The 16,117-nt window shown below is 42.5% G+C and overlaps 1 protein-coding gene across 3 annotated transcripts in view; it reads right to left on the bottom strand.

Moving 5' to 3' along the window:
- FOCAD (focadhesin) overlaps positions 1-6,010 on the bottom strand; it is a 198,753-nt gene extending 192,743 nt beyond the window's left edge. For all 3 annotated transcript variants that reach the window (XM_077817702.1, XM_077817703.1, XM_077817705.1), the window contains exon 1: positions 5,885-6,010. The gene's annotated coding sequence lies outside the window, so the exon portion shown is untranslated. The remainder of the gene's footprint in view (positions 1-5,884) is intronic.
- Between the last annotated feature and the right edge of the window lie 10,107 nt (positions 6,011-16,117).

Genomic DNA, 16,117 nt, shown 5'->3' with positions numbered 1-16,117 from the left:
TCACACATCACTTTAGCACAGGGATTCATCAGCATTTTCATAGCATGTACCTTATTCCACAGAAAGATTGACTCATAGACTAACACCCCTCCCCTTTTGGAGCATATGGAGCACTTCCTCCCCCTTTCCCAATAATGTAACAGCCACATGGCAACTATAGCAATTGCTTATATGGACAAGTAACATTAGAAAAGTATTTAATATATTTTTCCTTGTTTCCACATTAGAACACAGCTAGAGAGCCAGCACCATGTGAGCCGTCAGGTTTCTATGAACCAACAAGTGCTTTGCAAACCACTATGAAACACAGTTCAAGAACCTCTGCCCTAACACACATTCCAGGTTCTCAGACTGTGCACTGGGGGGAGGATTTGGCCTCAAACAAATAAGAAATGATCAAGTTGTTTCAATCTTTAAAATGCCATGAATGCTATGTAATTTACTATCCCACCACATCAGATGCTGAACTCTTGCATAGGTAATATTTTATAAAATGCCAAAGAAAATAGAGCAGTAGTCCTTTAAAACAAATCCACCTCACTCCCAGTAGGTTTCAGAGTAACAGCCGTGTTAGTCTGTATTCGCAAAAAGAAAAGGAGTACTTGTGGCACCTTAGAGACTAACCAATTTATTTGAGCATAAGCTTTCGTGAGCTACAGCTCACTTCATCGGATGCATACTGTGGAAACTACAGAAGACATTATATACACAGAGACCATGAAACAATACCCCCTCTCAACCCACTCTCCTGCTGGTAATAGCTTATCTAAAGTGATCACTCTCCTTACAATGTGTATGATAATCAAGTTGGGCCATTTCCAGCACAAATCCAGGTTTTCTCACCCTCCGCCCCCCCCCCCCCCCACACAAACTCACTGGTAATTAATTACCAGCAGGAGAGTGAGTTGGGGGGGGGGCGGAGGGTGAGAAAACCTGGATTTGTGCAGGAAATGGCCCACCTTGGTTTCACAATGTGTATGATAGAGAGTGGTCACTTTGGATGGGCTATTACCAGCAGGAGAGTGAGTTTGTGGGGGGAAGGGGGTGGAGGGTGAGAAAACCTGGATTTGTGCTGGAAATGGCCCAACTTGATGATCACTTTAGATAAGCTATTACCAGCAGGACAGTGGGGCGGGAGGAGGTATTGTTTCATGGTGTCTGTGTGTATATAATGTCTTCTGCAGTTTCCATGGTATGCATCCGATGAAGTGAGCTGTAGCTCACGAAAGCTCATGCTCAAATAAATTGGTTAGTCTCTAAGGTGCCACAAGTACTCCTTTTCTTATTGTAAGGAGAGTGATCACTTTAGATAAGCTATTACCAGCAGGAGAGTGGGGTGGGAGGAGGTATTGTTTCATGGTCTCTGTGTATATAATGTCTTCTGCAGTTTCCACAGTATGCATCCGATGAAGTGAGCTGTAGCTCACGAAAGCTTATGCTCAAATAAATTGGTTAGTCTCTAAGGTGCCACAAGTACTCCTTTTCTTTTCACTCCCAATAAAAATTCAGACTGAGCTGGAAGTTATTTTCCCCCCATGCTTTTCTTCCAGAAAATAGAAGCAAAAGTGCCATCATATTTTTCACAGGAAGACAATTATTCCCCTTCCCAATACTATTATAATACTAGGTAATTTTAAATAATTGACATTCATTTACTAAATAAAAGCAGGGAAAGAAATTTAGACCCAAAATTGTTTGTCTCAGTTTGGACACATGGGGCACTAAATACACCCTCAAGCCTCCTAAGTGGTAGGTCAGCAGCCTGCCTTGTTAGCAGTAAGTAATTAAATTTCAATTGTCCTGACTGGGTTTTTGTTTGTCCTCAGCTACTGGACAATAAGATTTTTCCTAGTCTGATTGGTGAAGAGGCACTTTACACACATCAAGCAGCTAAAGAGCAGAATAAAAAGAAAACCCACAAGAGCAAAGGATAAATAAAGAACACAAGCTATAGGAAAGACTCCTCTATTTGTTTTTCCTAACAACGCCAACTTGCATAAGAAGTATCCTGATACACAATACATCAACAAATTGGTAAAGCTGTGAGGGATGGCCAAGACTAGGTCAATTCTAACAGAAAGGACAGTTCTGCCATCCAGACCTAGGACTTGTATTGTGACAGTCTGCAGAAAAATAAGTAAAAAAACCACCACAGTATGTAAGTTAAACCAGACTAAATGACATCACAGAAAACATTCTATTTGGATCATTCCAATAGTAGTTCCTATACTCCTCCTCATACTGCTTTCTACTTACTGGGAGCATTTGAATGAAATCAGAATCAAGGTATTTGTTTCTTAAAGGTTCAGTCCTGCATTCTTTAAGCAACAGGAAGTCCAATTTGACTTCCAAATAGAGTGACCAGACAGCAAGTGTGAAAAATCAGGATGGGGGGATAATAGGGGCCTATAAAAGACAAAAACCCCTATATCGTGATTGTCCCTATAAAATCGGGACATCTGGTCACCCTACTTCCAAAGAAGTTATAGGTCTACTCTACAATAATGACAATGATTTGTTCCACTGAGTCAGTGACAAAACCATCAACCTGAAAAGTAGTCAATCTAAAAATGAATTAGTTTAAAGTAGTTTTGGATACTACATAGGCACTTGAGTTCTTCCAGCCTATTTGTGATCCTAGAAAAAATTTCAAAAATGGGAAAATGTGATTTTATCTTCTGTTCCTGTGAGCAAGACCACATCTCATCCCCCCCAAAACACACACACACGAAGAAAACTAGGGGAAATGACTGTACACACTACATGTTATCAAATGCACAAAATAAACATAATAGAAAAATTAGAGAAACGACTCTTTCCTAATCCTTTGCAGTTATAGTGATCTCAGGTGATTCTTGAAAAAGTGAACCTATTCTTGTTATAAATAAGATTCGTAAATTTACAATATCCCTTTAATTACCAATATAGGCAGAATAAAATCATTTTACACAGTTAAAAAGTGAATCATGCTTTGTTGAGCTAAAGCAGCATTCCATTAGCCATTAACAGTATAGGGAAGGGGTGGTCATTAAGCGGACCACGGGCCCAATCCAGACCATCAGATGCTTTTGAATGGACCACGAAATCTTTATTTTTTTACTTATTATCATTATTGTTATTATTTCTGTATTATTTTCTCTGGAGTTTGGACCTTGACTGTATCTTGTCCAAGAAATCTGGACCTTGACAAAAAATAATTGATTACCCTGGTATAGGGCCATACCTCACAGCTGAACTAGTGTCAGTCACACTATCACACTCCAAAAATCCAACCCTTAGACATGCTAGGGAAACACTTGGCCAGCTGGTGGGGGCGGGGAGAGTGCGGAGCACAAAGGTGGCTTTAGAGCATTCTTACTGATCCCCAATCCTAGGGGTGGCCAAGGGCTGTACAAAATTGTGCCCATCTGTTTAAGGCTTTAAAAAAAATTAGTGCTTTAAAAAAATATTGCAAGTGGGAATTCCCCAAAAATGCAAGTGTGTTCCAGCCACATCCCTCTTCGGTATGAAGACTCCCTATGCTAAAGGGCCTGTGGGTGTGAGGAGCGTAGAGACACTATGCTAGTTCTATGACAGGGATGAATTCTTATACTAGGGAAATCCCCAGGTAGCTAGTTTAAACTGGTTTACCAGCAGAGGAGCACAAAGCAGCCAGATCACAGTGGAGGATCCAACTATAAGTCTCAGTTATGGTTTCTTTCACACACAGTGCTGAACATATTTTTTTATCCTGTCTACACTTCAGTTAAGGCATTTTCAACTCCAGCTGAATGGGACCCATTATTGAGAGCATTTAACAGGTTGACTTCTTAGGCTGTGTCTACACTGCCACTTCCAGCACTAAAACTTCTTTCAGAGTAACAGCCGTGTTAGTCTGTATTCGCGAAAAGGAGTCCTTGTGGCACCTTAGAGACTAACCAATTTATTTGAGCATGAGCTTTCGTGAGCTACAGCTCACTTCATCAGATGCATACCGTGGAAACTGCAGCAGAAGTCTGCTGCAGTTTCCACGGTATGCATCTGATGAAGTGAGCTGTAGCTCACGAAAGCTCATGCTCAAATAAATTGGTTAGTCTCTAAGGTGCCACAAGGACTCCTTTTCTTTTTACTAAAACTTCTGTCGTTCAGGGGTGTGAAAAAACACACCCCTCAGTGACAAAAGTTTTAGCACTGAAAAGCGCCAGTCTAGACAGTGCTTTATCACCGGAGCGATAAAGCTACCACCCCTTGTTCAGGGTGTTGGGGGTTTTTTTTAAATCACCAGGAAAGCTCTCCCCCGGCGATAAAGCGTGTCTACACTGCCGCGGTTGCACTGTAATGTGGGTAGTGTAGACATACTCTTAGAATACAGAGGTTAAAAGTTTATCTGCTCCTACCACCCACTCCTCACTCCAAGTCACAATTACAATTCTATGTCAGAATTGCTATGGAAATGACTATATCACAAATACAAGAGTAGGATGGAGAATAAGTAAAGGAACAAGTGAATTTTTCAAAAAACAAAGAGGTCCCATGTCCACAGCAATACAAATTGAGAGGGAAAAATGCAGAAAACATTGTGAATGATCAGATTTATTTATAAATTTGTAGAATGCTTTTAATGGCTCAAAGAAAAGGAGTACTTGTGGCACCTTAGAGACTAACCAATTTATTTGAGCATAAGCTTTCGTGAACTACAGCTCACTTCATCGGATGCAACAAATTGGTTAGTCTCTAAGGTGCCACAAGTACTCCTTTTCTTTTTGCGAATACAGACTAACACGGCTGTTACTCTGAAACCTGTCTTTAATGGCTCACTGTGTTTCTCACAGCAGCTATTAGATTGACAATAGTCCTGACTTTGACAGCCTGCCCTGAAAAGGGCAGTGGGGCGGGAAAAGAGGACTACAGCATCAGAAAGGCTTAGAGAACAGGTAGGGTTGTCAACCCTCCAGGTTTGGCCTGGAGTCTCCTGGAACTGGCATCGATCTCCCGGTGACTACTGAAAGCAATCCAGGAGCTTTTAATAGGATATTTAAAGAAAATGACATTATGTCATGTTGGGGGAAAAAATCTCCCGGAACAACTTCAGGCAGAGTTGGGAACTCTAGAGTCATAGGGAGTAGTAATACTTTCTACTTGTTAGGCTGAATGTGCATTATTCGTATGACAGAGAGTTTGCAAAAACCGGATTTGCAACCCAGGCCTGTGAGATGGGGTGCTCACTCTCAACTCCCACTGAAATCAACAGGACTTGAGGCCTCAAGGCAACTGTTCAGGCTAGGGCACTCACTTGGATGCAACCCCCTTGCTTGAGTGGTGTCTACGGATGCGGCCACCTGAAGGAGGAAGACGGCACGCAGCAAACTCTACCCTCCGCAGCCCGAGAGGCTTTTAGACCCGCACATACACACACACGCCCGGAGCGTGGGGGGGGGGGGCTCGCCCCAATCCTAACGGGAGGAAAACAGCCCTGCTGCTGGTGCACCTCGATGTTTACAAAGGCGCTCCCACAGCGGGGGGGCCGGGGGTGGGGCGCTGTCCTTCTCCAGCCCCCCACAGTCAGAGCCGCCGGCGGGGGCAGCTACCCCCCGTACCCCTGACACCGAGCACTTCTGCGCCCACTGCGACGCCTCCGGGGCTCTGTTTCCAGGGCAGACGTTCGCACAGCCCAGAGGACGCCCCAGACCCAGCCCGCATCACGGGCTCGAAAGCGGGGCGATGCGTCCGTTCCAGGCGCCTCGCCGCCCTGCCCAGCGCAGCCTGGCGGCCCCCCGGCCTACGCGGCTGACCTGCCGGGCCTTAGGAACGCCGCAGCCGCCGGCGCTCCAACGGACACCGCCCAGCGGGCTGAGAGAGGGCAGCCGTTCCCCCCGCATTCTGGAAACCCCACTGCGCCGCTTACCTGACTTAGCCACCCGCCCCGCAAGCTGCAGCTACGTTCCCCGCCCACGTGCCACCGGGGCGTTACGCAGCCGCGTCAATTCCCTCCCCCAGCTGCCGGGCAAAGGAGAGACTGTAGCGTGAGATTGTGCTCCCTGGGCGCGAGGCCGCCGACCAGAGATCGCAACATGCGCACTTGCAGCCATGAAGCCGCTGCCCTCGCTCTGCCCTCACCCTCTGATCCAGCGCAAAAGAGACAGCGCCCAGGGCTGTGTGTCTCTGTACTGCTGCTGAAAGCAAAACCAAGAGCTGGTCTAGCCCAGAGCACGCGGCATGTCCCGTGCTCTCCACTGCCCCACCGGTGTGCCTTGTGTTGTTATTAGAGGTTCAGGGCCAACTTCTGTTGTTCACACTCTTGCAACCCCACTGATTTTGATGGATTTGACAGGTGTTACCAAGAATAGAATTTAGTCCATCTCTAATCTAAAAATAAGTCTCTGCCTGACCATAAAGTTTGGGTCTAGATCCAAAATGTGGGAGCATTTGAATTAACAGTTTTGCATTGGTCCATTATGGAGATGTGAGCTGACCACAATGAGCAGAGCTGGATGCAAACTTTCCCAAAGTCTGGATTGTTTGGAACCAGGTTTTTGGTTCAGGACCCTCAGGTAAAACATACTAAAAAAAAAAAGTTATTTTTATAAAATTTTCACAAAATAAAACAACCCTGAAATTAATTTCTATAAGGTTCAAAAGTTTACAGAAGGATCTGTTCCTATATAACAAACATTTTGGAAGGGATATTAAACTTTCAGGGAGAAAACCAATCTCTTTTAGAGGTCAGGATAAAATCTGATGTGGGCAGATTATCTGATGGGTTCTTAGAGCTTCCACTGGAGCATCCAGTACTGGCCACCATTGATTTGGAGGGTTTGAACATCTGACCTCTGGGGGAATCAAATTCAGGGGCAGTTTAAGAACTGAGATCATAGGAGGGGGTGGGGAAGCATCACTATCTCTGCCAGCAACCATGGCCCCGTGCTGTAAAAGAGGGGTCTTACTGGCCACTGTTGGAGACAAGGCTAGATGAGTATCCCTGGTTGAGAACTACTGCTCTACATAATGGGACATGCCTGCCCTCAGCTCAGAATCTTCTAGAAAGCAATGTCTGTTGGGGCCATTTACACTCCTGCTTCACCTAGGGTTCTGAGAGTATAAATTGGGGAGTGGCCCCCAACAGCCACTGTGTTCTTGTGACTGTTGAAGATGCTGTGAACTCAAAGCTCACTTGGTATCCTTGCACCTTCCTCATTGTTTTTTTTTTTTAAATTATTATTATTTTTTCCCACCTGTGACCATTTTCACTCCTGGACTTACAACAACCTGCTGCTGCATCCCCAGTCAGGTGCAGAAGACAAAGGATTTAGTTGGTTGTCACTCTCTTCAGGAGGGCACCTCCTGCAACAGTCTGGCTCCGCAACAATAGGCAAGTGACTGGTAGAAAATCAGAACAATGGTCCCGGCTCAGGATTTCCTTCCCTCAGGGAGGTTGTGGCAGGCTGCAGTCCATTCCTAACCCTAGCCAGGCTTCTCTCACAGAATGAGAACTGGAGGTGTGCTCTCCCTCTCACCCAGCACCCAACTGAAATGGACTCTCCCCCCTTTTTGCCCCCCCTCTCCAAGTCTGACCCCTAATGCAGGTACACTGGATTGGGGCTGGCTGAGCCCACAGCAGCTCGTTAACCCTTTCCTGGCTGGTGAGGGGTGTGTATACTCCATCACACTGCCCATTAATTGGTTAGTTTTTCATTTTTTCCTTTTAAAACAAACCAAAGGAAATGGTATCTCCGTGTTGCAGACACCCTAGTCAAAGGAGCCCAGTGCTGAAAGTCTGGCACTGTCTGCTCCAAAGAACACTTGCCATGAAGGCTTTCTCCCAGGTGTAAGTGACTTGAGATCCCTGGGTTTGTCCAAGTTTGTCCCTTTGTACTGTTTTGGTGCTGATGGCCTGGCCCTGTCTATGCTAAGAAGCATTTTGCTTCCATAGGCTGCTCATCAGGGTGGTTTTATGTCTGGTATAAGAGACTTTGGTTCCTCAGGGTTGACTGAGTCCAGTGCCAAGGGCCCAACTTTGCCATTTTCAAGGTCCTGGATATCATCCAGGTTGACCAGATGCAGCGCCAAGGGCATGGCACCATCAAAGAGAGGGGCAAGATAACCCAGAAGATCCTTTCATATTAAGGGCCTGTATATTGCATCAGAAACCCAGGTCTTGCCTGAGTCAAAGGAGAGCTCTTCTGCATAGAGCCCTGTTTAGTGAGCTCAGGTCTCTGGGATCAAGGGTCTTGCTTTTGATTGTGAGGGCCTTCTTGGTTGGAGATCTTCCAAGAACTGGTCCTCAGAACAGGGTTGTATTGTCTGTGGTTCCATGAAGGGTCATAATAAATGAAGCCTTTTTACTCAGCAAAAAGGAAGTCACTGGAGTCCTTAGAATCCTGACTGCCGAGCCATAATTGGGGTGGTTCATGCTCTACACTAAAGCAGCTACAAGCTTTGCTGGGCAATCCACTTTCACTTACTCCAATTTAAATCAAATTCGCTACTCTGAGAGTAGACCTGAGATGGTCCTCTACCGGTTTTAACTTGGTCTGTCTAATGGACTTGAAACAGTACAAGTTGTCTTTGAATTCTGTTAGGGTGGAGTGGGCTACCAAATCAGTTCACCAACCTCCAATACATAGAACAACAGCTTTTGTTAACCCTAGAGTAATCTACTTTAAGAAAACTCCCACTTTTGTACCCGGAGAACTCTGTTTCAGGTGGGAGGATAAGGGGAGGTTAATGACCCTGACCAATCAGTTCTTAGGAAGAGTCCAAGTTTGTGCATGAGTAGTTGCTTATTCCACAAGTGTGAATGTGCAGAGCCAACGATCTCAAAGTATTACAGTTACTAGTACCTTCTTCTTACAGCTTTTGTAAAGCACTTTGACATTTTTCTGTTAAAAGATGGTATGTAAATACAAATCATTCAGGAGCAGCCACTGAAAATGAAAATCTCATTTCTTAAACAGAGTTCCATCTAAACTAGGAAGTATTGTAGCTTAAAAAAAATAAGGACTGGAATAAGGAACCTCAAAGTTAACAATGTATTACATGATTCAATAGCAGTAAACCCTGCCATGTTTAAAAACAATATTTATTTAAAATCTCTTAGTTCTGGTAATAAAAATAAGTTTAGCAAATGCGGCTTGTCAGCTATAACATTAACCATCACTACTAAGATTAAAGCTGATTTAAACCACAGTTTTTTAGATGCAGCTGCTTTCACCACGAATAATACTAGGCTATACAGGGGCCTTACTTCACACACAAAACTTCCATAGGCTTCAGTGCCAGTTCTGTGTGTGGAATGATGACAAGATTGGGCCCTAGGTCCCTGATACTGGGAAGTGATATGTATCTCAGCACCCTCTGACGTCAGTGTAAGTTGAGGTTTCTTAGCACTTCCCAGGAGGCATTCAGTAGGTCAAAGTATTGGGCCTGAAATCTCTTAAAGAATGTGATCCTGCAATGGTTACACATATAAAAATTCCCATTGACTTTAGTGGGAGTTAAGCATTCATAGGGACTTCAGAGTTGTGTATAATTTCCAAAGTCTCTACCACATAGGGTCCTAGATATAAATTTATTAAACTGAATGGTTAGTATATTTTTCAAATATAATCTGGGACAATATAAAAATGTGGAAAATCCTAGCAAAAGGTCAACTCACACACTACTTGAACACCCCAAACTCTCATTGGCTCCAGTGAGAGGCTGGGCTAGACAAGGAATGCAAAATTAGGCCCAAAATTTCTGGAAGTTTTCTCCAAAACAGCAAAATGTGGTAGATTGAGAACCAACTATATATGCACATACAATTCCTATTGAAGTCAAGGCCATGCATTCTAGAGAAGAATTTGGATCGAGATGTCAGAAGTGGTCCCTTTTTAGTTAGTTTTGTGGATACTGTATGTTTGGTAGGAATACAAATATAGGAACATCTGAAATATGGGCTAAATCACCCTTTTCTTTGCACAGTCACAAAGAAAAAAATAGGTATATTTTTTTCCACAGCCTTGAGGCCTTAGTAAACACTAGATCTTCTCCCTTCTTGGGTGAGTGATTTACAGGTCTGGATAGGGTTAGGGAGTGTAACGGTAACCTGTGAGTGACTGGATATTGCTCCTGTCATAGATCAGGACTCGGAATATATAACCCTTGTTATCCTGGCCTTTGTCATGTGACCGGGGCCAAGAAATAAAATCTCAGAGCTCAGTCTTCAATACCCTGATGAGCTCACACTTGGTGCCATTTGGAGGAACATTGAAGCAAGGGAGGCTCTAGGACACCCATATACCTCCCCACATCCTGGGCTGGCTAGGTGGTTGAATCATCCCCTGGCAGAAGTTAGAGAAACCAGAGGGCTGCTCCCTTCTGACAGCGCAGTTAGTTCTAGAATTATGCTGCCACTGGTTCTCTCTCTCCCAGCTACACATATTACAAGCTCTCTGAAGAGTCATAGAATCACAATTATTGCTGACATTGGCAGTATTAACTTCCACTGGAAATGCTGTGGGTTTACCAGGAGATGATGCTGCATGGAGTGACTATACCTGACATCACCCTCTTCCTTTTGGTTAGGTTTTCCACCAAAAACCCACAGATCTTCCACCACATAGTGTTCATGAGTAAGGGGCATACTCCATGGACTTGGGGGAAGGGGAATGGTGCCTCTTTTAGGTTCTAATTCCCTTTGCCTGCCATACTGGCTAGTATTTCTTCTACTACTATCCCTTCAGTGTCTGAGCTTGGAGAGGATGATGTGACCATATGTTGCTATCTATATCTGTATTACTAACCTCAAAGATTTCCTGAATTTGATATACAAGTTAAGGGTACTCGAAACAAAAATGTCTTAGGTATACAGTATATTAATGTATGGTTGATTAACAATAATTATTTTGTATTTAAGATAGAGGGCTACATTTTCAAGCGTCAATGCCTGAGTTATACGTTCAGACTGAATAATGGGACAGGAAAATCAGCCCAAAAGTGTGCAATTACCTCATGTATGGACAATATGGAAAATCTGGGCTCAGTGTGGTGTGTAAACCATTTGAACATTTGGCCTGTAGGGGCACAGTCCAAGTGGCTGGGATACATGCTCAGGATCACCATGTGGGTTGAGGAGAGAAAGAATCCTCCCTGCTCCAAGTACACAGAGAAGCAGCAGACAGTAGCTCTTTTACCTGGGGTGTACCAGCTCTATAGTGGAGCTGGAGAGAATAGGGGAGAATGGCTGGTGAAGCTGTCTAGGCACATTTACCAGCCCAGTGCATGGTTTACCTTCCAGTATTTTTAACCTCCACATGCTGGAGTGCAGGGAGCCCTTATGCCACAAAACTCTGCATCATGTAGTGGATGCAGAGCCTCATCAGAGGGTCCCCAAATTCTGCCTTCCCCTTTTATTACAAGTTTCATTGAGTCAGAGCTCTCCACAGTAGTGAAGCATTTGTCTCACACAATGACTAGAAATAGGCGTTTTGGTTTTGGACAAACTGGTGTAAATGTGAAAACATTTACATAATCTAAACTGTTCTGAAGATAATACTTAAAGATGAGTAAAGTGTTCACATATCTGGTGCTATATTGTTTTTGTTTAACAAAGAGCCAATAAGACAGTAGTGAACTGATCTGCAGTGAGAAACTACCTTCACAAACAGAAGGGCTGAACATTGTCTGAACCTAAGCCTGTGAAATGATGAGCACTTTCGGTCCCCATTCACATTAATGGGTATTCAGTGCATCATGGAATCAGGCCCTTTATTTGTTCAAATTAAATCAGTGGTTCTCAGACTTTTGTACTGGTGACCTCTTTCACATAGCAAGCCTCTTATAAATTAAGAACACTTTTAACACCATTATAAACTCTGGAGGCAAAGTGGGATTTGGGGTGGAGGCTGACAGCTCGTGACCCCCCATGTAATAATCTTGTGACCCCCTGAGGGGTTCTGACCCCCAGTTTGAGAAACCCTGAATTAAATCCTTCATACTGCACAGCAAAGTCCAGGCAGTGACTTCATATCCACTCATTCTGTGTTGATTTTATTTACCTGCAGATTTTATTTTCCCTGAATATAGTTAATCCATGCTTGATTTGTCCATGTACCTGGGTAACCAATCTGATGGCATTGCTGAGCTGTTAATTTGATTTAATTTTTGAGCACATAAAAATGGAGATTGCAAACAGATTTGGATTGGTGAGCCATGACTACGTATAAAATAATGTAATCCCAGGAAGGTTTTAATATCACAAGGGTTTTTTTTCTTTATTCTAAGATTCATTCTCCTTGAAAACTGTCATCAGTCTTGCACGTTCCTACACCACAAACTCCCACTGACTTCAGGTGGAGTTCTGAGAATAGAATTACTGAAGAATTGGGCCCCAAATGACATGGTTTAAATATCCATGGCTTAAGGATCCTAGCATTGGATTCTTATTTGAAACCAACCTTTTTAGGTTCTCCCAACATTAATTACAAAAAAGGGCTTTCATTATCTGGTCAAACATTCTGGGTAACATAATACAAAAACTGTGGGAAAAGTCTTCAGCTGGTGTGACTCAGGGTGGTTCAGTTGAAGTCAATAGAGGATCTGACCCTATATCTTTTTCTGTAGCCTTAGATGTGTAAAGCTGGTATTTTTTTATTACTACCTGTGTGTGTTCATGTTATAGGACTTGTTCTAAAAGACCTGAGAATCTTTCCGTTTACTTTAATAAGCTTAGATTAGGTCCCTCATGTGTGTGAGCAACAGGGCACAGTTAAAGTTGGTGATTGGACTGAGGGATAACAATAATATTTAATGGTTATCTTTGAAGCATTTTTACAAACATTAACTAAAGTAGTATTATCCACATTTTACAGATGAGGAAACAGAGTCAGAGACCTTAAATAACTTGCCAAGACCTACTGTGAATCTACAGTAAAAGAAAGCTAGAATTAGAAATGTGGGCGTTCTCATCCCTCAGACATGAACTCAGATCATGCCTCCCTGGATATTCTTGGGTTGGTGTTGGAAATCTAACAGAGAATTTGCTGACTTTTTGTGTTTAAAGTTTCAGCTGTCATGTAGCATTAACAACATTTTTTTGCAGGAGGAAGACTTTTTAGAAATGGAAGTGTGTGTGTGCTTCACAGCTACATAATGCAAATAACATCAGAATTTTCTCCAAAATTTCAAAGAAGTTCAACCTCTTGGTCCCAAAGGATCTTTCAGAAAAAAAGTTTAAGAAGTTGAACACTACGGCTGTGTCTACACTATGGACCTAACAGCAGCACAGCTGTACCACTGCAGCTGTGCCGCTGTATGGTCTCATGTCTAGCTGCTCTATGCTGCTAGGAAAGAGCGCTCCTGCCAGCATAATTAAACCAATGAGCAGCAGTAGCTATGTCGGCAGGAGAGATATTCAAAACAATGGGTCAAATCCAACCTACCGATTGTGCATATATGCAAAATCAGGAAGCCACACAGCTCCTTTCTACCTATTCTGTGCTGCCCCCAAATCTGCAGAGGGTCTGGAGCTACAGAGAAGGCATTTCAGTGGGATGTTTTCCATATGTTTTAGCAATTATGGTCCTAATGTGTCTATCCCACCTCTCACACATTATTATTTCTGCACCTGGCAGACACAATCTGCAGAGAAGGGTAATAATTGGGATTGTAGCCTATCTGAATATGGGCTCACAGTAATGCAGCTTTGGCTCATGTCCAAACCAGAAACACGTAGGGCCTATATTTGGTCCTCTGTGAACAAAACTGGAATAGAATAGTTCTATCAACACTACTGCAGCTCAGGCTCTGAACCTCTTGCAATATTTTGTCCATTAAGAATATGGCACAGTGGAAAAAATCCCATTACTTGGTATTTCACTATTAAGAAAAATATGCTCTAAGACAATTCCACTAAAAATGTATTAGGTCATAAAGGCCAAGGGACCCAAAACAATTCTGCTAGAGTCATTATAGCTTTCCTTTTAGCGCTATCAAAAATTGCCTTGATTTTGCTAGTAAGTATACACTGTGATACTTCAGTCTAAATTCAGTGTCACTATAACATGTCACCGATGTAATTCACAGAATGGGCAATAAAGGCATGAAAAGTAACTTCTGCGCATATACAGTGGTTAGTTTTCAAATATTAATGATAATCTAACATCACTGATCACAAAGTAAATTACAAATAGGCAGAGGACAAGCAACTTGCCTGGGGCATTGCAACTGGAAAGAAAAAAGAAGTAAACAAGAAATGGAAAAAGGAAGAGGGAGGAAGAGTGCAGATATGAGCAAAGAAATACTACAGCTCTTGGTTATAATACCTTAGAGCTCAAGCATCATCACTTCTATGGAGAGCCACAAAGTTGTGGAATGATGTCCTAATATTCTATTACAAAGTTTGTGGCATAGTATTGCATCTTTGTGACTTGGACTGAATTAAATTTCAAGTTTCAATGGATAGCCAAATTTCAGTCAAAGTTCAGATATCTGGCTTCAGATGGACACTTTTTATATCATAAGAGGATGCACCCATGGGATGAATTTTTGACCCCATTGACTTCATTAGGGACAGAATTTCAAGCATGGGACCTGCCTCATGGCTTCTTCCCTCTTCTTCATAGTTGTCTCTGATGGCAACCCAGGATGGATGAGGGAAGGGTAATGAAGAGTCTTTGATCCGTTCCTGAAGCACTAACTATTAAACACTTATCCTCTCCTCCTGCTTATGGCTATTTCATGTCAGAATCTCCCACTGTTATTTCTTTCCTCACCTCTGATTGACAGAGCGCCACCTTCCTCATAGCCTGTGTCCATTCTCATTCTGTTCCCACAACCTTCTCCGTATCAGACCTCACCACTTCTAGTTTAAGAAACTGAAATTAGGAAGTCTGAAATACTGTCAAATGTATTTATAAAGCCAAATCCTGCCCTCCATTACTTCAACTGCTAGTGAAGTTTCTTTAGCAAACACTTGCTTACATTCCTTGCTTTTGCGATCTGTATTTTCAAATGACCATTTCAGCACAATCTGCAAAACTTCCTCGAAAAAGGCCGATAGGAATATATAATCATGTAGGCTTATTTTATTATCGTAAACCTCACAGTTAATAACACAAACAAAAGAGCAATCTGAGTAATGTTTCTGACTTTTCCAAAGTACCTTCATCCATTTCAGATTCTAAAAACCACATTGCTAATCAAAATATTAAAAGTAAAAAAAGACTTTTTTCACCATATATTTAAATGCCAAAAAGTCTATAAAAATGGGAAATGACCCCTTTAATTAAGAATGCAGGTTCCATACTGGAATTTCTATATACCTACTTACTCTAAAGTAGAGGTTTATTGGCAGTGGTGTTTTTCATAATACGTGATAATGACAGTAGCATCATATTAACTCCTTCTGAAAATCCATTTCTTCCATGATGTTTACAAGAAGTGAGTTTAGAATGATTATGAAAAAGGCTATATATCTTTATTTGGACACCCAAATCCCAAAGGGGGAATTCAATCGCAAAGTGGCTTTCAAAGTCCCACCCAAAATATTTTCAAAAAGAAAAGGAGTACTTTTGGCACCTTAGAGACTAACCAATTTATTTGAGCATAAGCTTTCGTGAGCTACAGCTCACTTCATCGGTTGCATCCGATGAAGTGAGCTGTAGCTCACGAAAGCTTATGCTCAAATAAATTGGTTAGTCTCTAAGGTGCCACAAGTTCTCCTTTTCTTTTTGCAAATACAGACTAACACGGCTGTTACTCTGAAACCAAAATATTTTGTAGCTTTAATTTCTTATATCTAATCACATATAAATATGAAGCTCTGGATGACCCAGCAGCCTGTCTGCTGTGGGTGTTTCATTTAGATTACAATGGTTTGGGGGCAGTGACGGTCTTTATTTTTGTCTATTTGACAGTGATGAGCATATTGCCAATGTTGCACAAAAGCAAATAATACTAATAATTAAAATACAGTAAATAAAGTGATATTTGCTTGAAAAGAGGAAGAATTGTCTAGTGGTTAGTGTACTCACAGAGACCTTTGTAGACCATGTTCAAATCTCTCCTCCACCACAGACCATGGGCAGATCACTTAATCTCTCTGTGCCTGTTTTCCCCATTTGTAACCACAGAGGGGTTGGGAGGATAAATGCATTAA

The sequence above is a fragment of the Eretmochelys imbricata genome, chromosome 5, assembly GCF_965152235.1.
Source record: "Eretmochelys imbricata isolate rEreImb1 chromosome 5, rEreImb1.hap1, whole genome shotgun sequence".
Taxonomy (NCBI): domain Eukaryota; kingdom Metazoa; phylum Chordata; order Testudines; family Cheloniidae; genus Eretmochelys; species Eretmochelys imbricata.
The sequence above is the reverse complement of the archived record's forward strand: the minus strand, read 5'-3'. Positions and strand labels throughout refer to the sequence as shown.